We start from the raw sequence: 23,140 nt of genomic DNA on the forward strand, positions 1-23,140 counted from the left end.
TATTGCTGCTAAAGGTACTGCATAGGTGTAAACATTTCTTGTTTTGCAAGAGATAATACTTCTATAGCCTAATAAAGTACCAGAAATGTGCTGAACTTGAAATGAATTTTTGAAGGGAAACAACAGTGTACTGTATACTGTACAATGGAATATAAAACTACAAAACTCAACTACCAGATACTAGTACTCTCTCATTTTTTGGGTCATTGCTCCCCACCTGAAAGATGCATAACCTACATCAATCATAAGAACAGAAAAAATAACAGATTCAAGCAAAATATTCCAACATATTAAGCTCTAATTAACACATGGAGGACAGACTGCAACTGTATTTGTCACACGTGCAGCACACAGTATTTGTTTTACAGTCCTTCTTGTTACTCCTGGGATTACTGAAAAAAAAAATCTGATCTCTGACCTGCTGGGAACTGAAACCTGAAAACTGCCCTCGTGGCTTCAGCAAAGAGAGAACTGGTGGTGTTGTATCTGCAGCACCTTTCTAAACCTCTGAACACTTCCCCGTTAGTCAACGATGCTTTCAAGAAATGTGTCATTTGTTGAAATTGGTAAAACTTGAGATTTGTTGTGGATGGTTGATGTGGCACCTGCACAAGAAAGTTTAATTTTTGTGAGATCAATCAGTAGCACACTCTCAGTTTCTCTCTCTCTCTCTCTGTGTGTGTGTGTGTGTGAGTGATGTGTGATGTGTGTTTTGTTCCTATGTGACTGATTTTTAACTGCTGGGTAAAAAAAATGACCTGAAGACAGTCTTTGTACCCTGGTGGTGTACAGCTTTGATGAAAATATAAACAAAAACAATGTTTCACTTTTTCTAATGTTGGGGTCACTTGAGGAAAAGTGATCAAATTTCAAGTTGAAAAAGGTCATTTAGGGGCCGTTCTATGCTATTAAACATGGTGGCCTGGTTCATTTTGACCCGAAGACAGCACTAAGGTTCAAACAACAGCAAATCAGTAAAAGTATTTTCCAGTTGAGTATGCTAAGAATTTACCTCAAGTTTAAATAATGAGTCCACAGTATTATTAGTTATTTAAAGAAATGCATGAGCAGAATTAGCAACAAAAATGACTAAAATGAGACACAAAATGAACATCTCATTTGGATCATTTTGTACATTTCTGTCTGTTTTTAGGAAAAAAAGTGTCATAAATCAGACTGTAAATGATCTATGAACAAAGCTCTCTGTAAAAACCCTCAGAATGTTGAATAGAATAAATGTGGACAGTTTCATGACTGTAAGAGAAGATTTCTGGATCATTTTGTGTCTCATTTGTGTCATTATGTGTTTTGTTTTAGTCTGTTTTTAGACATTTTGCATCTTTTCATGTTATTTTTTTCTTCCATTTTGTTCATTTTGTGCCTTAATTTTGACCATTTTGTGGTTCATTTTGGTCATTTTGTGTGTTTTTAAGTTTATTTCTGTTTAAAATGATTCATCTTGTCAGTTCTTTTGGTCAGTTCACGTCTATTTCATCATTCTGTGACTCAGTGGCCATTTCTGTTTCAGTTTTCATCTCATTTTTGCTCTGAATTGCTCATTTTAGTCATTTTGCATCACTTTAAGGTTGTTTTTCATTTTCTACATTTTGTGTCTCATTTTGTCATTTTTGCTTAATTTTAGTCCCATTTTGGACACTTTTATCTTTTTGTTTCACATTTGATGTCCCTTTTCTAATTTTATGGCTCATTGTGGTGTTTTTCTGTCTTGTTGGATGTTTTATGTTCCATTTTGGTCATTTTGTGTCCCATTTGAACTGTCCCATAACACTGTTGGACCGTTCAGTAGACTCTGTTTGGGTCTTTTTCTCACCACTGAAACATTTTGTCCATTTTTGTCTCATTTTGGTCATTTTATAGATTAGATTAGATCCAACTTTCCTGTCATTGCACAGAGAACAAGTACTAAGACAGTAAATGCATTTTTTAAAAGTCCATTGTGATGTCAGAGAGAAGAACTAACAACTGTTACCACATTCCATATTCTGAAGAAAAACATGGAAACACTTGAGAAAGTCAGTTTAACACACAAAGCTTGGAGATATTGGAGAGTTGTGGTGAAGATTTCAAGTGTGAAACTTGTGAAGACATTGTGAGCAAAGACTGTGACAGAAAAATGAAGCCTCCTCAGCCAGATAGGAAACATTCAGGTAAGACAGAAGTCCAGACAACGAGCTGCAACTCAGCTCCAGATATCAAACTACACACTGACATGTTAGACTGAAGTTTTCACAACACTGACAAGCTAACATTTGCTCATTTTGTGCCTTATTTTGATCAGTTTGCATCCTTAGGGTTGTTAGTGTATAAAATGTCATTTTTCATCTCTTTTTGTTGTTTTTGTTCCATTTTGGTGACTTAAAGGCTGTTTTTGTTAAATTCATTCCAGCTACACGGCAGCGGTTTGGATTTCTGATTTACTTTGTATGTTGCTTACCGGAACACTTTCATTTAGGACCAGAAGTGCGCGCTTCACTCCGCTTTCGTCGTTCTGTAACCAATCAGAGCGTGGCTAAATATTAAAGCTGTGCTGCAGCGACCAGACAGAACAGCGACACCTAGTGTGTCTGCATTGAAATTACATGTTCCTTCTTGAAAACCAGGGCAGAAAGGTTCACTGTGCCACATTTATTCAACCTTTTCAAAACCCTTTTTGTAATATGTTTTAGATGCAGTTTGCAGATGTTTCTGAAGATGTGTAGTGAATTCTCCTTGTCAATACATTGAATATATCCTCCAAAACATCCCATAAGCAGTCTTCTGGTACAGAAACCTTCATCATTCTGAAGGAATTATTTGGTAAATGTTAGACTTTATACTTCATCAGCAGCAATACTTTCTTTCAACACAAAATCAGTAACAAAGAAAATAAAAACATGATTTTGAACAGTGTGCTTTATTGCAAAATAACAAAATTCATGAACAGCAGGTTTCAGGCGTGGTCGTGATTGTGAACGAGGTCCTCCTTTTCCTCCTCCTCCTCCTCCTCCAGGGCAGTGTGATCCATCAAGACTTTCCTGTCGATAAAAGCATTAAATATTATCATGGTTTGTATCCATGTTTTCAGTCCTTTTATGTGCTGGCAGCAACAGAATGTTTGACAATAGGCAAATCTGTATTGTAGAATTTCCAACAATAATAAGGAATGCCGAGGTAAATATTATAGTAACTGCATTAATGCAATAAATAAAAATGATCTTTCATCTTGTGTACAGTCAAGTGTTGGATACACACACACACATTTAAATTGGCTGGAAGAAGCGTCTCCTATTAACCGAAGCATTTTCTGACGATTCTCCACAAGCAAAACAGATTCTCAGCTGAGGATCTTTATCTGATGTTGTACGTGCAAACCTGATGAGCTTTATGTCACTAAAGCCACTGAACAAAACTGTGAAGATACAGTTTCTCATACTGTTTGCATTGTGTTGTCATAGAAACCCAATGTGTATTTAGTTGGTGATGCAGAAATCACATGAATATATTTTTTATGTTTGGTCCTGATTTGGTGCCAAAAATCTATTGGTATATATTACCAAGAATATTGAATCAATGACATTAATTTCACCTTGATTTGACCGATAACTAAAGTGATCGCTCAGAAATGTTCATCATGTCTTCTTGTTATTATAGTAGTTTAAAGCTCTTTTATTCAGACATAAAATGAACAGACAGATCCTGATTACTTTGACAGTTTGGGTGAAAACGTTCAAGATCTGTCTATTCATTTTATGTGTGAACAAAAGAACTCAAAGCGACTGAACTACAGTGACTTCCTGCATTATCAGACCACCCCTGACCAAAGTGCACTTCTTCAATATAACGTCTCAATACATGAAGTTTGAAGTTTAACAGCTGTAATGAGCAGCAGCCAGTTCAAAAAGGCGTCTACATTGATGGGTAAAATAAATTCTTCACGCACGTTTAACAGCTTTCTACCAGCATTCCTGTCTTGCATCATTTGCAGTAGCTGCTTTCCACCATCATCATTTTTCATTTTCCTTGTAGCTATCAACTATAACAACCAGTTGACTGAAGCAGCTGGTACATGAGACGTCCATTTGGTGTTAACACCCCCCCTTTTTGTGACTCACAGGATCTGAAGTAGAAAGTCTGAGTTAACAAAGAAACCTGACAACCACCATTAACTCTGACTGAGGCTTTAGTTTTTGTGGAGCCGGTGTACACAAAGTAAGCCTGCTTATACTGAACTTGCTTCATGAAAATAAGATACTATTAAAAAATAAAGCAATATACTATTCATACTTACATGTAATTGTGTAATTATGTAGTGCCCTGCCACAATAAATAAGTTCTTAAAATTGCTCATCATAAAACAATACAGCACATCATAAACGGATCTCAGAAGAAACAGCTTGCAGTTACCACATTTTACTTGTGCAAACAAAGGTGTTTCAATTGCACCAGCAAACTTTTTTGTACCTGCTGTCCAAAGTCTTCATCACATAACCACATGATCACAACTGAGGCTGGATGGAGAAACAGAACACCTCTAAAGAGAAATGCCCGGCCAAGCTCCAAGTTTCTCATCAGACCTAAGGTTATATAGCATTGCTTCCCTCCCACTGTTAAGTCTTTGACTTCACACTGTGTTGTGTGTTACCTGTCAATAAATCATTTTACTTCATTTAAATTCATTTTTACAAATACTTGAAGTTGTCTTTGACTTAATCTAATACAATTTTGCTCTTTCACAGAGAGCAGAAAGATGAAAAACCTACAAGGATGTCTTACATAACACGATGTCATCTAGAATCTGCCTGTGCAACACCCTGCATTTGTTGTGGACTGCCAGTGCTGACTATTTACCAAATCTGTCCTCTCACTGCAAAAGTAGACAAGACATTATTTGACATTTACCATGTTGTGCAGAGACGCCACTGAAGAAGCACCTGTAACACAACACATTGTTGTTGTTGGCCTTGTTAATATATATATTTTAAAATATGATCACGCATACTGTACACAAACACTGTATGCATGAAGATGAATAAAATTACTATACATGTACAACAGCATCATTCATTGAAGTGGAAACAATAACAGTCTGGTGAAATAAAAGAATATTAGCATTAGATTTTTTGTTAAATGGCCAAATTCTGGTACCTCCACAAAGTAGCATTCATTTCCTTTTGTTAACTGCCTATATTTACTAACTCTACAATATCAGCCAGTCAGTCAATTTACCATGTCTAAGGGAAATATTAACATCAGATCCAATGTGGGATAGTACTCCTTGTGCTGCAGAGTGACCACCTGACCCAGATGATAGGTTTCTAGAACAATTGCAAATGAAAGTAGAAAGACTAAGTCCTTACACTGTTGGAAGATCTTTGTTCAAATCTAACACAAATAACTCTGCACTTTAAATACTATAGATTGGCTCATTAGAAAATAAAAAGCTGTTTGCTGAAACTTACTTTGTCTTCTGTCCTTCTAATGATCTTTGAAAAAGGAAAGCTCCCTGTATTGGATCTCTCGGTGCACTCATCACATTGTTCTCCTAAATAGATCAAAATTAGAACAGTTGAGAGGTACTGTTGTGAGTCAATGTCAACACTCATGATTTGTTCACGTTGACCATTGTTTTGATGCCATTTAACAGAGGGGACTAGAGCAACACTGTAACAGGTTTGATTTTCTTTTTATGCACGGCCTTATAGTAGTACATGACCAAACCCTCACTGAATGATTCAGACACCTTAACAGCAATGTAATGTGGTATGGAAACTCAATAGAATCTAACTGTACAATACATCCAAATGGAAACAAATGACAAATGACACTGCAACAATGTCTCAGTATTGAAATAATACAAACATTGCTCTATAATAACTTTCACTGACTCAATAGTCAGACATAATTGGATTGACATTAAAACATGTTCTACATACCTGCAGTTTGACCTTTTCTTTTACCTCCTCTGTTTGGGCTCTTGCTCCCAGCCTTGCTTCCTTGAACTATGTTCACATGTCCCACCATGTGACTTTCAGGCTCTTTTCCAGCAGCTACACCTGAAGCTTTTTTAGAGTTTTTTAGGGAAAGTATCAAAAATATATATTATTAATTTAAGGTAACTCTAATTTCAAATCAAAAACATCTCTGTAGATTTGAGAAATCTTGTATGTTATGAACCCCAGCAGAAAATGAACTGCCTTTCTGTAGCAGAGCTCCAGTCAACGTCGTCTTGACAAGTAATTCTTGTGTTCAAAACCGAAGTACTTCAGCTAGTAAATACTATGTAAGGCTTGATTAAAGATAATACACTTGTTTTTATGAATCAGTACATGCCATGTTCAGTTTCACTCAGAAATGTCCAGTCTGTCTTCTTTCACCCTTTCCACATCATAGCATAAAGACTCTGCATGACATCAGAGTCACAGGAGTAAATTTTATTGACCAGTCATCTTCTATGAGAGCATTAGAAATTAAAATGCTTCCATTTTGAAATCAGCATGTCAGTTGCAACATCACAAAGCAACATCATGCTGTGTAAACATGTTTTTTTTCCACCTATAGCACTTGGTTAAGTGTATTAAAATTAAAATTATTGTCACTACTCTGGACTAATTTTGGATGATATTTTTTCAATACATACCCTCATTCTGGGATTGTGCCATTTGTCCTCTAGTGGACAAACTCTGTTTCAAATCATTGACCATCTCCCAAAAAAAACTTTTTTTAAAATCATAAACTGTGGATATTTACAATGCTATCTATGAAATATTAGTTCAGTATGTCAGACACTTTCTTAGAGGTTTTTCAGTGGACTGCAGACCCAGTTTAATTAGTTTTTTTTTTTCTCACATTGAAATTTGAGGCTGTTTGAAGATGAATATCTCAAGAACAATTCTAGATAAAAGCCTGAAACCTTCACTTGTTTGTCTTGCTAACATCAGCAGATCAGACTGTTGTTAAATACAGCAGTGGAAAAAAGTTTTTGGACATCCCATACATTTGTGAAATAATGCATTAAGAATCACTTTGAGGTCTTCAGGAGTCATTTATTTTAGTACAATCATAAAACTAAACACATCCTAAAAAAAGACATTAAAACTGAAAATTGACTGGTTCCATAAAATATTTCTTGTAAACAACAAACCAAAAAAATATCATTTGTATTTGTGTCTTTCTGATGCAGCCACACCCTTAGAAACACACAAAAAAGACTTTTCAACAAATATTTCATAATAATATTTAAGATTGTGTCAAATTTTCAGGGTGTCTGTGCTTGCGCTAGCCATTCTCCACTTCGCCATAGGCAAAGCCTTCCTCAGGATGGCAAAGCCATTTTTAGCATGTTTAGCCACGGTGGCGAAGCTAATTTTGCCTAATAAATGTGAAAAAAGGGTTAACTTGCAACTTTTTTGTAATTTTCCGAGCGATAATCAAAGAAAATAACAAACTGCGTCTCCTTTACTGAAGAGCGCTACCGAGTATAACCGGAACGACCTGAATGCTTCCGATCATTAATAGATGCACACTGTCACGTGTCTCGTCTCAGCCAATCAGAAAAAAGGAAACAGACTAACCCAGGTGTTGTGCAATTTTCACACTCCCCGGAAAAATCTGACTCCCCCTTCGCATGAACGCGTGTGACTTACTTTTCACTCTGTGGCCACTTGACGGGTTTTTCTGTCGTACGTTTACTGCTTTTGCTGTTGTTTTTGGGTTAAATGTGACTAAGTACCGACCTGCAGACATGTTTTCCTGTTAAATATGATTAGGTGACATGTTTCTCCTCCTCTTCTCATCCGTATGTGCCCACCCTAAATGGCATCGGGGAGATCCTACGCTACTCTCAGCTTCACTCCTATGAGGACATCAGGACAGGACAGGGTGTAGTCACCAAATATTGTTCACATTCCATCAGTGTTCTACACGTGTCATTAAAATAATTGTTCACTGAGAAAACTTTATATCTCCTTATTTAAAATCAGACTCCCCTAAGGATGCAAGATATGGCATCAAAATATGTCTGGTATTTATGTATAAAGTCTTTAATATAAGTATCGTTCTTAAGTATAAAGTAATTTCTTATTGTTGTTATTTTTATAGGGCCAGTTAACAATATAATAGAATTGAAATTCTTTATTGATCCCACACCTGGGAAATTATTTGCTACAACAGCTAAAACACCAAATCACAACAAGTTTAAAAAAAAAACTCGTAAATTACAGTCTGTAAGAACAGAATAATGAAATAAGAGGCTAAATGATCACAGTATGGCAGATTAAGAACAGAGAGACCATTTCAAAACTAGGACTTTAACAGAAATATGCAGGTTGAGTTAAAAGTGCAGATTGTATGATATGAAATAAAATCTGGAGTCAGATTTTTCTGGGCCACTTGACAAAATCTGACTCCCCTACTATTCTTGGAATGCAAGAAGTGGCAACCTCCAAACTTTCTCAGCTACAACATCTGCACCTCTGCTACTGCTGTGTGAAGTATCAACTATGTATTACTTATTACTATCATTACAGGAGAGAAGTTGTAGGGGTAGTCAGATTTTTCTGGACCACTTGACAAAATCTGTCAGATTTTCTCCACTTTCTCTCCTGTAATGACTACTTCACACAGAAGCAGAGGTGCAGATGCTGTAGCTGAGAAAGGATAGATAGATAGATAGATAGATAGATAGATAGATAGATAGATAGATAGATAGATAGATAGATAGATAGATAGATATCCTAAGGCCAGTAATCTCCTAAATTAATAATGATTAATCATCAGAGAATCACTGCCAGTGTCATGGTAATGACTGGATGCAGCTAATTTACAAAGAAATGATTCTGAACTACATGTCAGCTTTCAAAGATTGGACTTTTCATAGAACACTTCATGTTTTTATATTTACAGACGGACAGACAGGAACCCTAAGGCCAGTAATCTCCTCAATTAATTATGCTTAATCATCAGAGAATCACTGAACCAGCTCTGCATCTAACAGGTTCCTGCAGCTCAGAGGGATCTCAGGAACCATTAAGGTGGTAATTGAGGAAATTCGCCCTGCTGCTCACTGCCTCCATCCAGACGTCTATCCCTCTACCACTGATAATTCATTTAACTGAGTAACCACTTTGAATGGTTTAATTAATTTACCAGTCACGTCTGTTAAAGACAGCTTTCCTCTTAATGGATTTTGCAACGAAGACACTAAATAAGAAATTAGACCTGAATTCTGTGAAGCCGGATCTCAAGGACTTTAAGTTTGTGGAGGACTTCATGAACTTTTACTGAACCCTGCATGGAGAAATCTTCTTGGCAGGGGTTCAGTCTGTGTCCAGTGTGCATACGCTGGTGTCGTTGTCGGGTTCCTTGTTGGTTGGACGTTGGTCCAGACTGGTCAAAGCAGCACTGTTCACCATTGGCAGAGTGCTGACAAGTCTGAGACTTTTGTCCATCTGTTCCGTTCTGCTTGGAAAACAAACAAAGAGAACGTCACTGTTGGAATTTAACATTCAGTTGTCTGATTACGTCACAATTCCTAATCTAACCTACATTCCCAGATTAACCTGGACCAGATTTCTGTGTCAAAACCAATACAGGTTAGACTGAACGATAGCTGATAATGTGTTAACAGAATTCAACTGACCACAGTTGTTCAAAACTGTTTTGAAACAATTTTGCAGCAATATCCAAAATTATCCAATACACAATTGTGTGTACACTGTGACTGAGACCAGTCTTTACATACCTCACTGTGACACTGATTGAATGCTTTCTTTCTGGTGTGGATCTGCTGGTGTTGTTTCAGGGAACCCAAAGATGTAAAAGTCTTCTTACACTCATCACATCTGTATGGTCTCTCCCCAGTGTGGACACGTTGGTGAACTTTGAGGTTTGCAATGTAGCTGTAGCGTTTCCCACACTGGTCACAAAGGTATGGTTTAACCCCAGTGTGGGTCACTTCATGAGCTTTTAACTGTGAGTACTGTACAAATGGTTCACCACAGTGATCACATACGTACACATCATGTCCAGTGTGGATGCGTTGGTGATATTTTAAGCTCTGTTGGGAGTTGAAAGTTTTTTCACAGGAGTCACAGTGGTACCGCTTTCTACCAGAATGGGGGCATTGATGGATCAACAACTGTTCATGTTGAGTAAAGGTTTTCATACACTGATCACAGTTGAATGGTTTAACTCCACTGTGCATGAGTTGATGGCTTTTTAAGTGACCCTTCTGAGTAAAAGCCTTTCCACACTGATCACAGCCGAACGGTTTAACTCCACTGTGCATGAGTTGATGACGTCTTAACGTACTCTTGTGAGTAAAAGCCTTTCCACACTGATCACAGCTGAACAATTTCACTCCACTGTGCATGAGTTGATGATTTGCTAGATGACTCTTGTGAGTAAAAGCCTTACCACACTGATCACAGCTGAATGGTTTAACTCCACTGTGAATAAGTTGATGGCTTTTTAACTGACTCTTCTGAGTAAAAGCCTTTCCACACTGAGCACAGTTGAATGGTTTAACTCCACTGTGAATGAGTTGATGGCTTTTTAACTGACTCTTGTGAGTAAAAGCCTTTCCACACTGATCGCAGCTGAATGGTTTAACTCCACTGTGAATGAGTTGATGTCTTTTTAACTGACTCTTGTGAGTAAAAGCCTTTCCACACTGAGCACAGCTGAATGGTTTAACTCCACTGTGAATGAGTTGATGACTTGTTAGATTAATCTTCTGAGTAAAAGCCTTTCCACACTGATCACAGCTGAATGGTTTGTCCACAGTGTGAATACGTTTGTGAATTCTTAGCTTTGTTGCTGTGATAAAAGTCTTGCCACATTGCTCACAACTGAGTGATTCATCTCTTTTTGCCGTTGTTGCTGAACCATCCTTATCCTCCTCAGAGGTCCCACATCTCACTCCATTGCTGTGTTTACATTTCTGTAACAAAAGACAAAGATAAAAACAGAGGCAGTGATGGAAGAGCAATCATGAAAAAAAATTTAACCGAAAAGTCTCAATTCCATGTAGTTGGACATGAGGCTGAAACAAGATCAAGAATCTGCAGACATGCTAGCAGCTTTGTCATTAGAAACCTAGAAATGAGTCAACAGCACACTCACAATGTCAACAAAACTATTTTCACAGGCCGATAGCTTTCAGCTTTCTGCACGGTAGTTTTAGAATATTGGGTAGTAAAATCTGTCGATCACCGTGAAAAACAAAGCAGAGCTCACGACTGATGGGATTGTACCACCAGGATCTCTTCATCCCCAGACTTTCCGTTAAGTTACATTACTGGAGAAATGTACAATATGAAAAGCATACAACATCAATGTCCAGATTTAGGTCTTAATGGCAGCAGGTTCAATTCAGACCACCAACACTTTCTAGTTTCTCCTAGGGGATCAGATGTTGATACCAGTCCAGAAAAGATCTGTAATTCTGCCACTGAATTCTGGATTTGACGCTAACGACCCGGGAAATTTGTTGCGCAGCAGTTACACAAACGTTCACCATCAAACAACAAAAGCAACAAAACAGTGAAACACAGGGATGTCAACAGGAAATTCGGATTTCAACTGAAAATTATTGACGGGGCGGGGTGGAGGGGGCGGGGCGGGGGGGCTGAAGCTGAGAGATTTATAGTGAAATAGAAGTCATTTAGACTGATAAAAATGGTCAAAAACATAACACTAGACTTGTTTCAGTCAGCAAATTTAATGAAAAGTTAACTTACATGTTCTTCAATCTTTTCTCACTATCTTCAGTCCAAAATATTTCACAAATCTATCAGAGTTCTATTCTACTATGTACAATATATCCAAGTCAGTTCACTGCAACACTCCTATTTTGCCAATTTTCTTCTCTTTGCAGCAAGCTGTCTAAGTCTCTGGACAGCCTTCCTTTTCAACTCCTGCTGGTGGGCTTTTCTGGCAGCCATTTCCTTCTCTTTCAATGTATCTTTTGCCTTGGCACTTGAAGTAGCTGTTCATGCTGCTGGTGTAACTGTCTGACAGTGCTACGCATCCACGCGATCCGTAGTTAAATCGTTACAATACACACAAAAAGCTTTTCTGGCCACGTCTGGTTTCTTCAGAAATTGTCCAAGTGTTTCCGTTACCTCGTCGATCTTTGAGCCAATTTTCACCTTCACAGTGACTTTTCTCTCCAGCCATTCCCATCGGAACTTATTTTTGACACTTTTGTCAATTTCTGTGACTGATGACTCCTGATCCTTCGATAAAAATCTCATCATTCCGCTGAACATGATACCAAATCTCCAAACATCCGAGTCGAACACGCCACCATGAATTTGTGACAAAGAATGCTACGAGCAATTTGATTGGTCCAAGCTTGAAGCTGTCCAACTGCTGGGCCGTTTACAATCGAACGATAGCTTCAGGGAAAATCTCACAGGAGTGAGGCGTGAGTTTCGTAGTGAGGCGCAAGTTTCGTTTAACGAAACTCACGCCTCACTCCCGCGAGATGTTAACAACGTTAACATCAGCGACAATAAAGTACTTAACCCCCCCCTAAAATTTTCTCAACAGATTTAGAGGATTCACAGAAATGTTCAAATTTGACATTAAATCGGCGGAAATCCGCGGATCCACAGACAATTGTCATCCCTGAAAACAGTTAAAGGAACAGCAACGATTAAAGGAAATGTTTTACAAACGTAAAAAAACCACAGTAAAACAATTAAAAGCAAAATAAAAGCCATTTAAAGAAAAATGAAACAAAACATAAGAGACAGGGACATCGGCAGCAATCTTGGTCATTTAGTCAGACGTCGTAAAAGTTTTCAATAAACGGCCACCGATGTAATCAGGTAGAGGACTTTTCTTTGGTCTGCACTGTTTGAGACACCAGATTACATTTTTAACATAGATTTATTTCCAACCCGGATAAAAGAAAGGGATTCTGTGGAGACGCTGACATGAGACAGTTTTTAGTCTCAGCATGTTTAGCCCTAAAATCATGGGAGTCAAACCTGACATAAAAACTGTTTAGACTTTGAGCCAGCTCTAAATCAGAATTATAACCGCTGAGCTGAACTCTCTCATTGACACATTAATTAGTTCCAGTGATCAGATTCATGCCGTCCCAGACTGAACTGAGGTTGTTCATTTTGAGCTGAGACTCAAGTTTGTCTTTGTATTGTCTTTTGTGGGTCCTGATCTCCTACTTTATTTCCTTCTGTCAGTTATACAGATTTAGTGTATTTCCTTCTCTGAAGACTGTTTTCTTTATGTACAGTAGGTCTTTAAGCTTCTTAGAAAGCCATGGCTTAGTGTTTGGATATAGTTTAACAGTTTTTTCAGGAATAACACTGGTTTCACAGTCTGTGACCCAGCTGCTCACAACATCAGTCGGTTCATCAATATCAGCTGAGGACTCCTTAAACACATCCCAGTCAGTAACCTCCAGACATCCCTGCAGAGTGTGACAAACTCTCACTCTGATGTTCTGCACTTTGCCTTGCTTCGGTACAGTGGTAGACAGGGATAAGGAGGATGCAGTTGTGGTCAGAGGAACCCAGAGCAGAAGCACCTTTTTGCCCACAGGTATTTATTTCACTGGCCTTTGGACGGATATAGACAAGTTTCACAAATATTTGGGGAAATTTCTGAGGCAGATATGAAGGGCACAGTGAAGCAGAAAGCAGTTCTAAGTCAGTAGTGCACAGTTTCTCCAGGACAGTGTCAGATTTGCACCAGCGCTGTCCTTGTCATTTGGAAGACCCACTTGAGCCCAAGCTTTCATTTGCTGGCTGATGTTGCTTCAATAATTCCACATAATGTTCGATTCTCTTGATGCCATCTATTTTGTGAAGTGCACCAGTCCCTCCTGCAGCAAAAACACTCCCACAACATGGTGCTGCCACCCCCATGCTTCACAGTTGGGATGGTGTACTCAGGCCATCCTCAGCCAGCATCTTCACAAGGTCGTTTGCTTTTGTTCTGGGCTTGATGAGCACATTTCCCTCCAAAACAATTCTAACCTTAACCAATCTCCATCTTGAGCAGTAAGATGGCTTGACATTCCCATGGTGTTGATCTGGGCATGTAGTTATTTGGACAGATAAACCTCAAACCACAGCAATCTGGAAATTGCACTCAAGTAGGGATGTAACGATTACTGGTTAAAATGATAAACCGCGGTAAAATGTCTGACGGTTAGTAATTCCGTTTCAAATTTTAATTACCGTTAAACCGTGTTTGATTGCCACAATCCGGAAAATCTCAGGAATAGGCGTACTACTGTTGTGAGAAGTGCAGCAGCATGCAGCCAATCGGACACATGCGCCCCGTGCGCATGCGCACTGAACAGTAAACAACTCATAAATATGGCGGAGGGCAGCAATACCGGCAGTGGAGAGATTTTTCCACCGTCGAAACGGACCAAGTCTGAAGTCTGGGCGTACTTCGGTTTTTATAAAGACACGCAAGGGAGACTGGTGGAAGAAAACAGCCCAGTCTGCCGAAAATGCCACAAAAAAGTATCGGCAAAGGGTGGAAACACGTCCAACATGATGGCTCATCTACGGGACCACCACCCGCAACTGTGCAGCGAGTTAAAGGTAAGATAACTTAAATGAATGCATGTGGGGCTTAGGGAACCGTGAAAACGGAGCGTGATCGTCTCGTTTCTACTCCGGCACAATACTAGCTCCGTGGCTAAAGCTAAATGCACCGTTGTTGCCGACAAAGTCCGACATAGAATCGTCTCGTTTCTGCTCCGGCACAATACTAGCTCCGTGGCTAAAGCTAAATGCACCGTTGTTGCCGACAGAAAGTCCGACATAGAATCAACGGCCGGTTAATGTTCAGAAGACAGCGTTACATGGTGTGTGGGTGGGTGTGGGTGGTTGAGGGAGAGGGGGGCGTGTGTGTGTGTGATGATGAATAATAATAATTATTTAATAATAACCATTATAATTTTGTTTTCCTCTTATTTACAGAGAGGGCGAGTAATGGACAGAACCAGGACAAATCCTCCAACAGCTTGTACTTCTTCGGTCACAGTGGCACAAACAATAACTCAGGCGTTTGAAAGGAAGGCTGCTTATGCACCGACTTCAAAACATGCCAAAGACCTCACAGCAGCTATCTCGTATTTTATTGCGAAAGACATGATGCCATTTCAAACTGTTGAGAGGCCTGGATTTTTGAACGTGATGAAGGTTGCTGTGCCTCACTATAAAGTTCCTTCACGGAATCATTTTTCCAAGACTGAAATCCCAAAGATGTATAACGATCTCAAAGCTGAGGTTGCAAAAAGTGTAACTCAGGGAACATACTACGCTGCAACCACAGACATCTGGACCAGTGAAAGTGGGGCAGGGCAACCCTACATAAGCGTCACCATACACTACCTCAGCCCAGACTGGAAGCTGTCATCACACTGCCTGGAAACCCAGTTCTTTCCAGAGGATCACACGTCTCAAAACATCACAGAGTTTTTCGAGAACATGCTGGAGGAGTGGGGGATCAAGAAGCAAGACCTCTGCTGCATTACAACAGACAATGCAACCAACATGGTGAAGGCTTTTGAAGAGTTCACAGATCTGTGGCTTGGGTGCTTTGGGCACAACTTAAACCTGGCCATCTCAAAGGCTCTGAAAATCCAGAGGGTGGACACAGCAGTCAGAGCCTGCCGTCATCTCGTCCAAGCCTTTTCACGGAGCTGGAAGAGAAAGAGAGCACTGAAAGAAAAGCAAAACACTCTCAACGTTCCACAGAAGGCTCTCATCCATGATGTGGTGACAAGATGGGGATCTACACACAAGATGGTTGAGCGTTTCCTCAGCGAACAGCAGCCAGTCTGTGCCACATTGGCTGCTGAAAAAGGAACGTATCATTTAATGCCCAAGGATGCAGACATTAGTGTCATGGAGCAACTCTGCCAGCTGCTTGAGCCCCTGAGCAAACTGACTGACGCACTTGCCTCAGAGACACATGTGACGCTGTCAGCCTTGAAACCTCTTCTGGACCACATCACCCGTGATGTTCTGGTCGAAAAAGGTGGGGATTCAGTTTTGACCAAAGAAATGAAACGAGTGATGAGAGAAGATCTTAACAACAGATACACAGAGAAGGCAAAGACAGTGATGGACATGGCGTGTTTCATTGACCCCCGCTTCAAAAGCACCTTTTTAGATGAGCCTGAGGCTGCAACTGTTGAGAGCTGTGTACACGAGGAAGCCTTGAAACTAGCACCTGTAGAGATCAGGGAAGAACCACAAAGCATCAGCAGCACCTCCACAACACTAACCCCTCCAGCATCAGAGGAGAAAGGCCTGGCTGGATTGTTGAGAAAGATTTCCTCAGCAAGGAACCAGAGAAGGGAGGAGGGTCAGTTTATGACCACTGCAGAGAGAGTGAAGGAAGAAATAAAGCACTACTTGTCTCTGCCATCCATTTCAGCAGAGGAGGATCCACTTGTGTGGTGGAGGGGGCATGCATCAGAGCTGCCTCATCTTGCCAGGGTTTCCAGGAAGCTTTTGTGCATCCCAGCAACCAGCGTGCCATCCGAGAGGGTATTCAGTGCCAGCGGGCACATCGTCTCCCCTCAAAGATCACTTCTCAAGCCAGACAAAGTAAATATGCTGACATTTTTACGTTTCAATCTCAACTAGTGATCAAAGTCAGCAGCAAGCAACACCTTATGGTGAGGACTACAGACAATCAGTGTGGCTCATTTGATTTGTTTACATATTTTATGTTATTTTAACCACCATCTGCACTACACATTTGTTTACATGTGGTTATATTGTTCTTGCATCCACTTTACTGTTTTTTTAGTACTAGTGTTATTGTATAATATTTGTAAGACTTTCCGAGCACTGAATGTGAAGATTCATACACTTTGCACAACAAATGTTTATGTTAAATGTTAATGTTTATGAGGCAGTGGCACCTTACTTCTTTTGTTGTACTTTATTCCAAATGTTGCTTTCAAGCAAACGGACTACCTCCTGGCTCTTTTAAGGTCCCCTCTTTAATTTTTGTAGCTTATTAATATGCTATTTAAGGTTGAAGTTCTTATTTTGATTGTTTTTTTGCTAAAATAAAAACGTTGTTCATTGATTTAAGTGTGCCTATGAGTACTTTTTAAACATTTTGAACATATTTCACAATACCGTGATAATATCGATAACCGTGATAATTTTGATCACAATTATCGTGATATCAAATTTTCATATCGTTACATGCCTACACTCAAGGATGAACCACACCTGAGGAGGCCCACAAATGTCTTCCTGATGTCTTGGCTGATTTCTTTAGGTTTTCTAATGTCATCACACAAGGAAGCAGGGGGTTTGAGGTGTGCCTGAAAATACATCTTAATCTATCAAAAGCTTTCAAAGTCAGGACATCATTATCTTGAAGGCATAGCAATCTTAGTGTATGCAAACTTCTGATTATAGAATAGAATTACGTTATTCAGTCCCTCCAAGATTTCGCGGGCGTTTTTCATGATTGTTGCGGCCGAAAATGCCTGAATTCGCGGCAGCTTTTCTAAAAAAATTGCGATAAAAGTTGCAATGTTTTAAGCTTATTTGTTGTGATGAAATTGCGGGAGACAGTGACAACTACTAAAAAGCTGCATTTTTTCCAGATTGTAGAACATGTTTCAACGCTGTAATTGACAATATTTATTCCGAAATTAATTATATAACGTTCCAACCCATTTCCACAAAAGCTGGCACACCACAGTGGGAAATTAGCAGCAGCCAGATACTGGTTTAACATGATGTGGTTGGTAGATTTGCGGCACAAAATGCTAATTTACTATTGAATGAATCATATTTGGACATATCTGTCAGTGGCTTAAAAAGTTAATTTCACATCCTGGCACACATGTGTTCACAAGCACACGCTCACGGCTGGTCACGTCAACTAAAAAGAACAGCACAGAGAGCGCAGTCCTGCACCAAGACAGGTGTGTGTTCTGCATGTATACATACCGAATCGCGTGACCTAAATATGTAGCTGGCAACTGGAATTGATGGGACTCAGAAACACCCCCACAATTTAATCAGTTGTTCCTTGTGTCATTTCCGATACGTCCACAGTGGTAGATTTGTTGTAGGATCACAATCATGTGATCGTCAGCGGGCCGCTGAGGTAGCGTTCACCTGTTGCCATGGTTACCGTGCCGCTATCAGACGCAGTGCCGCTATGAATCCTTAACAAATACGTGGATCCAAACTTTAAGCCGCATCACTGCTGAAGTCTAATCATTTGGTCCTTGTGTCATTTCTGACCGACCCTGAAAATTTCATTCAAATCCCTGAGTCTGTTTTTGAGTGATGTTGGTAACAGAGGAAGGATTCACACACGCCGATTGTCACATAACACTGCCGAGTTCTTTGGTGGAATAATTAAACTAATTTACCTCATTCTTTCAGTGCTCTAATGGATCTGGATGCAACGGTTTCCATCATGGTGATTAATGTGGTCTGTTTTCCGCTCATTTCAGCCGTTCTAATATGTTTCGTGTTTTTTTAAAGTGTATTAATCGATGATTTTTTTTTCCTTTTTGTATTCCACCACAATATTGCACGGTTGTAAAACAGTTTAGCTTCACTTTGGTGAAAAACATCAGTGAATTAGTTGTTTATCAATGTCTTCAGCAGTAATTTTTGTTGGTAAATGAGAGACATTAGTACTGCACATGTCTGCATTTTCAAACCATAAACAAGGAAGTGAATTCGGTGACGTACGTGCATTAGGTTTGCGCTGGGGGACTGCTATGATTGGTGGAACTCACGGGAGGCGGGCCAAAATTGCGGGAAAGTTGCGGTGATTGGACAAAATTGCAAGGCCACGCAAAATTCGCAGAGATTGGTTGATTTCGCGTGATCACAACATCGCAAATTCCTGGAGGGACTGCTATATTAATCCCCGAAGGGAAATTCAATTGTTTGGTCTTATCTTTTTGCTTTTGAATTAAACAGTCCGATTGCTGATGGCAAGAAACATTTCCTGAATTTTTTGTCCTGCAGCACAGGGATAGGAGCCGTCCACCGATGTTTTGTTGTTCACTGAGGCAAATGTGAAGTGGATGATCCATGTTTGTCAGAATGGCCTCCATCTTTCTAAGTGTCCGTCTCTCCACCTCATCCTCCAATGTGTTCAATCCGATTCCAACTACAGAGCAGCTTTTTTAATCAGTTTGTTCAGATGCCTTGCATCCTTGTTCTTTATGCTGTCTCCCCAGCAGACTGCAGCATAAAACAGGACACTTGCTACCACAGACTGATAAAACATCTGCAGCATCTTACTGCAGATGTCTATTGATCGAAATCTTCTCAGGCAAAAAAGTCGGCTCTGGCCCTTTTTGTAGATGAAGTCTGCATTTTTAGACCAGTCTAATTTATTGTCAAGGTGGACACCTAAATATTTATATGATGTCACCACCTCCATGTCAACACCACAAGTGTTCAATGGATGAAGAGGGGTTTTGGATCTGCGGAAATTTATGATCATTTCCTTTGTCTTTGAGGCGTTGAATAGCAGGCAGTTTTTGTGACTCCAGTCACTGAAGGCACTTATCAGATCTCTGTATTCAGCTTCATGTCCATTTCTGATACATGCCACGATAGCAGTGTCATCAGAGTATTTCTGAATGTGGCAGGACTCAGTGCTGTATTTGAAGTCAGATGTATACAGTGTGAACAGGAATGGAGCCAGGACTGTTCCTTGTGGAGCCCCAGTACTACTCATTAACATCCCAGAAACACAGTTCCCCAGCCTGACAAACTGGCCTTCCTGTCAGGTAATCTGTGATCCATGAAAGACAGGAAGGATCCACTCCCATCTCTGTGAGCTTGTCTTTGAGGATGGTGGGTTGGATGGAGTTGAAAAACCAAAGAACATGATTCTCACATAAACTCCAGGTTCCTCCAGATGAGACAGGGCACGGTGAAGCATGAAGAGGATGGCATCATCCACTCCAATGTGTTTTTGTATGCAAACTGCAAGGAATCGAGTTTGTCTTTGACCTCAAGCCTCAGTAGACGTAAAACCAGCTGCGCCAGAGTTTTCATGATGTGTGAGGTCAAAGCAATAGGTCTGTAGTCATTTAGTTCAACTGGACATTTGATTTTTGGTACCGATACAATACAGGATGTTATCCATAGAGCAGGCAGCCTTTGCAGGTATGACTGCGTCTATAGAGAAGCTGATGTATTCAGTAAAACAATCAACCTGTCTGTCAATGTTCATACTGTCCTCATCTGTTTCCAGAAGCACATTCCAGTCTGTTGATTCAAAGCAGTCCCTTAGAGCTTCACTAGTTTGAGGAGTCCATCCTCTGATTTGGACTTTAGTTGCAGACTGTCTCAGCACACAAGGTTTGTAACAGGTCTGCAGATAAACCAAGTTATGATCTGACCTGCCCAGTGGTGGTAAGGCAGTAGCTCTGTAAGCTTCTTTGACATTGGCATACAGCAGGTCTAGGGTTTTATTCTCTCTGGTAGGGCAGTTAAACTGTGTAAATCCAGTCAGATGAGAGGAGAGGCTGACATGATTGAAATCTCCTGATATTATTACAAGCGCCTCAGGATGTTGAGTCTGTATCCTAGCAACAGTATCATGCAAAACATCACATGGAACCAAGTCAGTTACCTTGGGTGGAATGTATACAAGTATTGTTATGATGTGACCCTTGGAACATAGTATGGCTAAAGTCCATAGTCAAGTCCAAGATTGTGAAGAAAGTAATAAAAATTCTATTTAAAAAAATCTCTTTCATTATTCTGGCATTTAAAGATAATTTTGGTCATCTTAACCGACATAAAACAGGAGAAGCATTGCCAGATTTAATGTCAGATCGTGTAAATTAAAAAAAGGGTTATGTGTCGTTTATACAGTGTAAGTAAACTTCTGGGTTCAACTGTCTGAATTTCATGAGAAGGAAAAGGCTGGTAAACTCACAATGCTCAAAAGTATTATTCTCTACCAAAGAAAATGCTGCTCTTTACCTTCCTCAACAACTTGCTTGAAAAACAAGACTTTTCTTCTGTTACTTATCTTCATCACCATGTAAGACATTTTCAGAAAGTATGATCAGCAGCTAGTTCAGCCTCAAACAAAAAACAAGCAGCTTCCTAGCAGTCCACCATTATATCCTCAGTACAGCTGCTTCTGCAGAGCTACATCTCTCCAGCCAACGTCACCTGGCTTTGGTCGGCCCATCTAACCAACTGGAGCAACTTTACACATTTGAAAGAACAAATTCATGATAATAATGTTAAGTGGTATGTTTCTCACTTTTTGTGAAGAATCCATGTTTCCTCCGTTGTTGAGCTCAGACTAAATGGCTGCCAACATTCCTCTGCTCCTCCGTCAGACTCTCCTCCTCTGCCAATCACCTGTCACATCAAACACATCTTCATGAGGATACCACTCTATACACAAGTGTCAGAGTGTCCCATATGTTCATCAGCCAACACAGAGGACACATTTCAACTCAATAGTTCACTTTTAGCTCTTTTCAGTTTCAACTAAAACTGATACAAATGAACTTAAACTGTTAAAAATAAGGAACACAGACAGAAAACAGACATGGAAAAGAGAATAAAGAGAACATAAAGATGCTCACTGCAGGTGATTCAAGACAGGACTGCTGTAGAAAACTGTTCATGCTGTAAGTTAGTGAATGTATTTTACTGCTCAGTGTTCTGTTTAAAGGCAGCTCTCACTCTCTGTTCTTTGCAACTCTCCCATAGTGTCAAGTGTCCTCCCACTTTCAATGACAGGTGATTCTCATTGATGATTTTCCTCACAGTTTCTGTAGTTCCCCACTGAAAAAGGATGTTTCATCTACCCAGGGTTTGAGCAGGACTCCACTCATCAATCAGACAGTTGCTTTCTTCTTTTCCCTCTTTTATTTTGCAGTGGTCACCAATTCATGAGATACAGAGGTGGCAACTTCATAAGTTCATACGTTTAGTTGATAGATAAAGGTGAAAAACCTTTAAACAGAACACAAAAGGACAATGTTCGCATTACTGCATTCAGCAAATAGTAACAACCATTCCTCATGGACATTTTCACCACATTGGCAAATGCTACTCCACTCAATTTATGTTTGTCAACCTCAACACCACATAAACTGAAGCGACAAATCATGGCATGAGCAATATTCAACCCAATACTATACCACACATGAATTTATCTGCATTCTAAAGAGTTAATTTTAAATCACAGTTTAAAAAATTACTCTGAGGATTTTTATTAAAATTTTTTAACCATTTTATACTTTTTACTTCATGGTTTTAAAATTATTTAAGTGCATAAAGTGCTTTTAAAGTGCAATCCTTTCCAGATCCAATAAATAAATAAAGGGCATCGTAAAAACCCACCATTACAAACAGGATGAATTCACTGGTCTTAGCTGGAACCCTCTAATTAGCACCAATTAGGCTGCAATCTTATTTTCAACTGAACAATTACAAAACACACGGAAATTATTGGAAAACAGACAAAGTTTACTCCGTGGCTAATGCTAATGCTAACACATACTGCAGTGGCACACATCGGCAGCTTAAACAGTCTTTTAGAGTCTCCACAATTCTGCTCTTACCGACTGCAACCCGGATTTTGGAGATGAAGGCAATCCTGCACAGTTTGCCGCAGATCTTGATGCTTTCCCAACAGAAACTCACGGACACTTTGTTTGAACTTCGCTGCGTGTGTCCCCTTTTTTGCCGCCGGTGGCAAACCTGCAGCCGCAGATTGTTTCCGCCCCAGCTGAGTGTTAGGCTGGCTACCACCAGCCTGAATCTCAAGTGAGATACAGGCTGGGTACCTGCTATTCATTTTCTTGTAGGGGTGGAGCAGTTTAAAATTTTCCACAGCCGTTGATTGGGCGCTGCATATGTCAGTCAGTCTGGGGCAGTTGAAGCTCACAGCCAATCGTGTCACTGCTAGCCGCTGACGTAAATGCAGAGCGACGGCAGCACCACGAAAAAGAATCATTGCTGTGTTTGCTCATGTGTTTGCTTCTTTCGCCATGTCGCCGGACGATTCTTGCCGTTTATGTAAAGTAAACATGAGGGAAAGTGGACCCCGTGTTTATGCACACTCCACAGATATGTTTGTGTCAAAAACAACGCCGACCATA

The 23,140-nt window shown here is 39.9% G+C and overlaps 1 protein-coding gene across 1 annotated transcript in view; it reads right to left on the reverse strand.

The window, feature by feature from the left end:
• Positions 1-22,742, reverse strand: part of LOC127531561 (zinc finger protein OZF-like) — a 204,554-nt gene extending 181,812 nt beyond the window's left edge. Inside the window, exon 1 of the mRNA XM_051941177.1 lies at positions 22,601-22,742. The gene's annotated coding sequence lies outside the window, so the exon portion shown is untranslated. The remainder of the gene's footprint in view (positions 1-22,600) is intronic.
• Positions 22,743-23,140: the final 398 nt, after the last annotated feature.

The sequence above is a fragment of the Acanthochromis polyacanthus genome, chromosome 21 (genome assembly GCF_021347895.1).
Source record: "Acanthochromis polyacanthus isolate Apoly-LR-REF ecotype Palm Island chromosome 21, KAUST_Apoly_ChrSc, whole genome shotgun sequence".
NCBI classification, from domain to species: Eukaryota; Metazoa; Chordata; class Actinopteri; family Pomacentridae; genus Acanthochromis; species Acanthochromis polyacanthus.